Source organism: Callorhinus ursinus, unplaced genomic scaffold, assembly GCF_003265705.2.
Source record: "Callorhinus ursinus isolate GAN/ISIS: 27379988/994484 unplaced genomic scaffold, GSC_fseal_2.0 scaffold4, whole genome shotgun sequence".
Classification (NCBI taxonomy): domain Eukaryota; kingdom Metazoa; phylum Chordata; class Mammalia; order Carnivora; family Otariidae; genus Callorhinus; species Callorhinus ursinus.
In genome coordinates this window covers 43385649-43392236 of record NW_027397066.1, presented here as the reverse complement: position 1 = coordinate 43392236, position 6588 = coordinate 43385649, and the positions used below count along the sequence as shown (strand labels likewise).

The 6588-nt window shown below is 43.9% G+C and overlaps 1 long non-coding RNA gene across 1 annotated transcript; it reads right to left on the bottom strand.

Moving 5' to 3' along the window:
* Positions 1-229: 229 nt before the first annotated feature.
* Positions 230-4606, bottom strand: LOC141372457 (uncharacterized). The gene is made up of 4 exons (XR_012377717.1): positions 3574-4606; positions 3240-3320; positions 2025-2277; positions 230-1690 (listed from the first exon to the last, which is right to left on the bottom strand). It is a non-coding gene; the product is annotated as an uncharacterized lncRNA (long non-coding RNA).
* Positions 4607-6588: the final 1982 nt, after the last annotated feature.

Here is a 6588-nt window from a genome sequence, read left to right as displayed (position 1 = left end):
GTGTGGAGTGAATAAGTCATGGGAAGAAGAGGCACAGAATCAGGAATATAGTTAATGCTATTGTCATAGCATTGTGTGGTGACAGATGGTAGTAGCTACATTTGTGGTGAGCAGGGTGTAACTTACAGACTTGTCGAATCACCTTGTTGTACACCTGAAACTAATGGAACACCGTGTGTCAACTCTAATTCAAAAAAAAAAAAAAAAGACTGGGCAGTTAGCCATCAGACTGGGTACAATATGCAGTCCATATGACAATTTCCAAAAGAGAGCATGGAGAAGGCTTCTAGTGACTAGGACGAGACTACTTGGCAGTTGGAGTAAATGAGGTGAGTGCGTCTACCATGAAATAGAACTGCCACCTAATAGAACTTCAACCTTTTCTGTTTCTCATCTACAGTCTCTCCCTGGTGATCTGTTTATGGTTAGGTAGTAATAATTCAGGGTAGATGAGAAAGAAATCATTTTGTGTGATGGGGATGGTAGGAAAGATGGTTGGGAGTGTTGGCTAACCTCGAGATAGGGGGTAGGGTAGGAAGGAATTCAGTTTAAAATGTCAGGTTTTGTACTTGCTTTTCACCATTGGCTTTTTGAGTTCTCGGTTAATTGAGTCTTATTGCCAAAATGATAAAATGCTCCCCTTTTGCATTAGGGGTAAGTTGATATGAATTAATCAGGCTCTGTGAAGTGTGTCGAGGAGCTATGATCTATCTAGGTATGTGTGGGAGCAGTTCTACCAGATGTGAAAGTCAAATTAGTCAGTGTGGCTCCTCCCTGCAGCTGGGGTGAAGGTTTATCTGGGAAAGAGGCTGAATCTGTTGGCTAAAAACAAGACTTTGGGTTTTTATCCCTGGTTGTCCATATTCTATGTTCTTCAATAATTAAAAGTTGGCTCTATACCAGTAATGTGGGAGTCTTAGAATTAATATGTAGGGGTTTGGGTGAATAACGTTTTGATGCTTAATGTTGCCTGGAGGTAACTATTGGGTCTGTAGGACTAGCCAGGAAATCTCATGAAAAGAGTTCCTTTGTTGATATATTGGCTCCTGTTTTATTGTATTTGATACAGTGACCCAATGAAAATAATAATTTTTACTTTTCTGGTTTATTTGTGGGTTAGACCGAGTAGCTAAGGAACTCAGTACTGAAAAAGGACCCGGAGAAAAATGAGTTAATTGAAGCCTCCCAAACTCTGAGTGAAGAATGCTAGAGTGACCATCTTGTGGTTGGCCAGTGCAGTGCCCTTCCCCTGCACACAGAATCCCTCTCTTTCTTTTGGAAAATCACATCTCTCTGATACTGATCTTATGCTCTGGATAGAGATGGCACTACCCCCTAACTCTAGTGGGGGCTCAACTCCAACCCATGAAAATACCATATCCCTCTGGCTACAGTAACTAATTCTGGGGTGGGCCTTTCACCAGTGCCAGGTCAAACAGAGGCAATCCTGATCCTCTTGCTCAAAATTTTGGGAGAGAGATAATTTCTTTCTATTGGGATTGCTACGCTGGCAGAGTGAGCACCTAGATCTGATGGAGGCCATCTTGCCGCCACAGAAGGGGAGTCTTCCAGAGAAAGAAGCCAACATAAAGGAAAGCAGAGCCAGGGATGGGTACCAATTCCTGATGACACCATATGAGTAGCTGGATCCAGCCATACTTGAAGCCAGAACAGCTTGGATACTTGTTATCTAAATAAATAAAAGGAATTTTTTTGTTCAAGTTGATTTGAGCCTTTTAAAAAAAAAAATCTCCAGTAATTAGTAATCTAAATATTCTATACTCAGTAAGGAAGAATCTATCAATATACAAATTTACAGCCTCGAGAAATTAACTGTCAGAATATTGTTAATTTTCATGGTGTTAAAAAAAAGAAAAATATCTCAGTGATGAGACTGTATTCCCGTTGGCTGCCTTCCAAAATATGTTACGATGAACAGCCATATTATTCTTTTTCTTGCCCCAAATGTGTTTCTGACAACCACATGGTATTCAGATAGCCAGCGTTCTGTACAAATGCCCTACCTGTCCGTCCAACCTTATTGTGTTCATTTGTTATCTGTTTTGCAAAGACCAGGGGTCCCTTCTCCCTCTTTTGTCTTTACTCTTCACATCCAGATTCTTATCTGGAGCTCTGTGGAAGCCAAGTTTCTCTCTTCAGAGGAGCATCTTGCCACATTAATGCATGAATCACACTGATGTTACAGATTGTCATTACCCTCCAGGTCCCGAGGAAAAGAGGAGGCTCAGAAGGCTTAAGCAGACGTGTGGTGGCAATCTACAGAGAGAGAAATGAGACGGCCGAGACCACAAATGGCAAACGGAGGTTGACGTTAGCCCGATGCCAGAGGGGTTGTGTTCCCTAGAGAGCAGACTTAGCACCACCCATCCCTCACCAGCAGCCATATCTTAGACCCTTGATGTGGGATTGTAAAATTGAGTTGGCCTAATGCCAAGAGGGCATTGAGACTGGAACTTTCCAACTCTAAATGTCTAGCTTTACACTGTAGGAAAACCATACTCAATTGGCAAGTATTTATTTCATATTCTGCACCAGTTTACAATGGTTAGATGAAACCCAGTACTGGCCAGAGCATCCCTAGATTGGAATTAAAAATGCAAATGCCCGAGGCAGGCCAGGCAGCTAGCAGAGTTAGGGGATGTGGACTGGGGGGAGGTCTTGAGCACCCGCATGATTAAGGGAAGCTGTCACTGTTCAATCTATCTAAGGGGCATGTGCACGTGCAGCGTGAGCCCTGAGCTGCTAGATCTTCAGTGCTTCACAGAGCGGCTGGAAACCCGGAAGTCATCAGTTTGTAATCTCTGACTTGATAATAACATCAGTGATTATGCCAGGTGGCTGGATGTTGGGTTGGGTTTAAACCTAACTTAGTTCACTTTAAACAGAACCCAAAGTGTCATGGTTTAGACCACAGACTCTGGTATCAAGCCGACCTGGTTTTATGGCCTGGCTTTGACGCTCACTAATGTCATGACCTTGGCCAAGGAACTTGTCTTGGAGATGCTTTCACATCTGCTTTGTGAGGGGTGGCGGAAGTTGAGGTTAAAAGACACGATGCTCTTAAAGTTCTCACAGAGTGGTCATGTTAAAGTGTAAAGCTTTAATTAATTCTAGGCAATTCTAGAGCTGACAGAAATCCATGTAAGATATTGTTTTTAGTCTCCAGAAACATAAAGTCCGAGAGGAAATATTGTGAGGTGGTTAAAAGTAGTACACACCCTGGAGTCAAATTCTGCTCCTTTGGCCTCAGTTTTCTCTTCTGTGAAATGGGGATCTCAGGTTGCCTATTCCAAAAGATTCTGAGGAGGATGAAATGAATTAACACATATAAAGTTCCTAAAACATTTAGAACAGAGCCTGACACACATTAAGAACTATGGGAGTGAAAGGTTATAATTCTATTATTGAAATAAAGTTTTAATAGGTCTCATAACTTTGTCACTTGAGTAAGGCTATATACACACACTGGAACTTTTGGTTTACATAATACTAACTTTAATAACACCTGCTGCAATTATTTTTTACCTTAAAAAGTTGGAAAGGTTTACTTACTGTTATAAGAGCCACTTCAAATCCACAGTGAGAAGGATAAAATGAAGAGTATAAAAATGAATGCAATTATGTCAAGTTCTTTAAAAGTGAGTTTTACAAAATTGCCCCAGAAGAGGGTCAGGTAGATTAGCAAACAAGAATTTTGCAGAAAGCCTGTTTTGTGCAATGCACATTGCTGCGCCTAGAAACAAAGCTAAAATAAATCGGGAAGGTAAGCACCGCTCCATCAAGGCGACGTTCACGCGCACAGACGCCAGCTTGTGGTTGGCGTGGGGGCGTTTCCTGAGATCTTTTGCTTTTCTCAGAGGTTACCTGGTGGTGCTGGTGTACAGGGGTAAAGATCGGCACTGAATTCGGAAGTAATGCAGAAGTGAATTGCCTCCAGGGTGGGCTGGCGGCACAGGGACCAGGGCCGGTGCGGGGAGCGCAGCCAGGACGCGTCCCGGGTCCGGCGCGCGGTGGCCCAGGGGCCTCGGCTAGGGAGCGGCGCGTTCGCTACTTCTTCTTCCCAAAGCCTAGGGAGTGAGAGCGAGTCTCCAAAAGATTTCGATCTGAACTTCGTGGGCGTCTGAAAGAAGGCAAGACTGACATCTTCTGCCCCGGCTGATGGCCCGCGTAGACGCGCAGCTCCGGGAGCGCGGGCAAGAGCCCAGGGAGAAGCGGCGTGAAGGGGCGGCCCGGGGAGAGGGCTGGGCAGGAGCGCCCATCCGCGGCCCGGGGCCGCAGAGCCGGGCGCTGGGACGCGGAGGAGCCGGGGCTGTGGCTTGCTGGGCACTGCAGGAGCCCGGCGGAGAGGCGCGCTTCCCGGCCCGCAGTGGCACTCTCCGCCGAGGCCAGACGAGGCCCCGGGGACACCCGTCCACGGACGCTCGGGAGCGGCGTGTGGCGGCCTCCACAGTCACAGCACCCCGCAGCCCCGGTGGTCCGGGAGAGGGGACCGCCTCCTCACCTTGCGGGGCAGACATGCCCACCTCGCCCCCACTCTGCGCCCCAACTCTAAGCCCAGGGCCACCCTCGACTGCCCGCTCCGGGAAGGGCGCTGCCTGAAATGAGTCTGCTTCATTAACCAATAAGTGATGGGAAGTTATGAAATCAGGCTGAGAGGTCATTCAGGGAGGTGCTTTCCAGCTGGAAAAGGGCGAGGAAGTTTGTCCTCCGTTGGTAGCATTTATCTGAAAAAGTAAAAACATTTTATGTATATGCGCCTCTGAGGAATTCAGAGTCTTCCCTCAGCAATTTCGCACCTGTACAGGTTGTGGAGCTGGGGGCTGTTCGCAACTCAGCCAGAGTGAGTGGTAGTGTCAGGTAGCTGGGTTCACTTGTGGAGGTGACCTCTGGTGAGTATGGTCATTTAACCTCTCTGAGACTCCATTCTTTAACGTGAGGATGACAGTAACCCTTAGCTACCTCCCAGGGTTCTGTTTAGGGGCAAACGAGGCAGTTTCTGTGAGTTGGAAGTTCTTTATGAACGAGCAAGTAGTATAATAAACATTGGCTATTATTACATGAGTTTCAAATTAATTCCTCCATCTCCTTCCTGATTCATCTAATAATTTAGGGTACAACTGCTCAAAGTGGAGAGTTGGATATTTAGCTCAATATGATAAGCATTTTTTGAGGGACTCCTGTTGTAAGTAGCTGTCTATATGATCTGATTAGTGTGGACAGCGGGTCTGAGGAACATGAGCCTCTTATATCATGTTGTCAGTGGCTTTGGGGAGTTTTTGGGGTGAGTTATTTGCACCATCGTCTGCAACCATTCATTTCCTCTGTGATTGTTTGTTGAACTTCCATTTTTTATTATGGAAAATGTCTATGTTATGAGTAAAAATTGGCCTTTTTTCCAGGTTATTTCCTATACCTACTTCATTCTTTTTTAAGAATTTCATTCATTCTTATTTAGAATTGTAATTAAACACTCTTATATGGTTTAATGTGAGATTTCATAGTTGAAGCAAAGACTAAATTTATTCAGGGAGGAAAATACAATGCTATTATTTACTTTATTTCAGGTCAAATATATTAAATATGTATATAAACTTGAGAACTCCAATGAGAGAAAAATCCTCTCTACACAACTACATATTAGAATTTAGAGGAGGAAAAAGCCCAAAGTTGTCTTTCAAGAAAAAGAAGTATACTTTAATTAGAAAAATTTGTATATTTAAAGAACTGAGCCTGTAGCTTGAGTCCTACATTATCATCTCATTATAATTAAATCAAAAGGACTATTTTCTCCCTTACTGGAAGTTTAAATGCATGTATGGTCTCTGCACAGTTTAAAAAGTGTAATGATATACTGCCCCATATTACTGAAATTCATTGCCTAGGTATTATTCTAAAAGAAAGAGGGTCGTTGGAGGGGTGAGGTTGTGTGGCTCATTCTTATGCCTCTCCAGCGAGCCTCTTTCACAGAAATGACTCGCAGTCATTGCATAATATATATTTTTGACTTGATTAATTGTCCAGATGCTTTTGCTGTACTCTAGTTTGTTTCTATTGAGCCAGATACTGTTATCCCTAATTTAATAAATATCTCATTGTCAACTTTAACTTTCTGTAAATTTAAGCCTCTTATAAATTACCTTGGGCTGTCAGGCTTCTCTAACAATTTCCAGGGGGTTGTCACTTCCCTTCTTTAATCTATATAAGATTAAAAGAATAAAGTCTTTTGGAGATAGTTCAGAATGACACTCAGCATGAGTGACTTTGAAGAAATAAAGCTGGAGAAACGCCTTGCAGCTATGCCCAGCCAACACGTCCACGAGGGTGCTGTGGGTTTTGGTTTGAGGCCCGTAGAAAGCCATCTCCTTAAACAGAGCCATCTTGGATGGCATTTTGCCTCTAATTTCAATCTATGGAAGGGGAGGAGGGAGGAAGAATTATGCTTCTTTCATCACTGATCACTTTGGTGACATCAAAGGATTAAGGGAAGTGTTTTGTGGTTGTTTTTTTTTTTTCCCTAGGCCTCTCACCTACGTCCCTTCCTCTTCACTCTCCATAAAGCTTATCTTG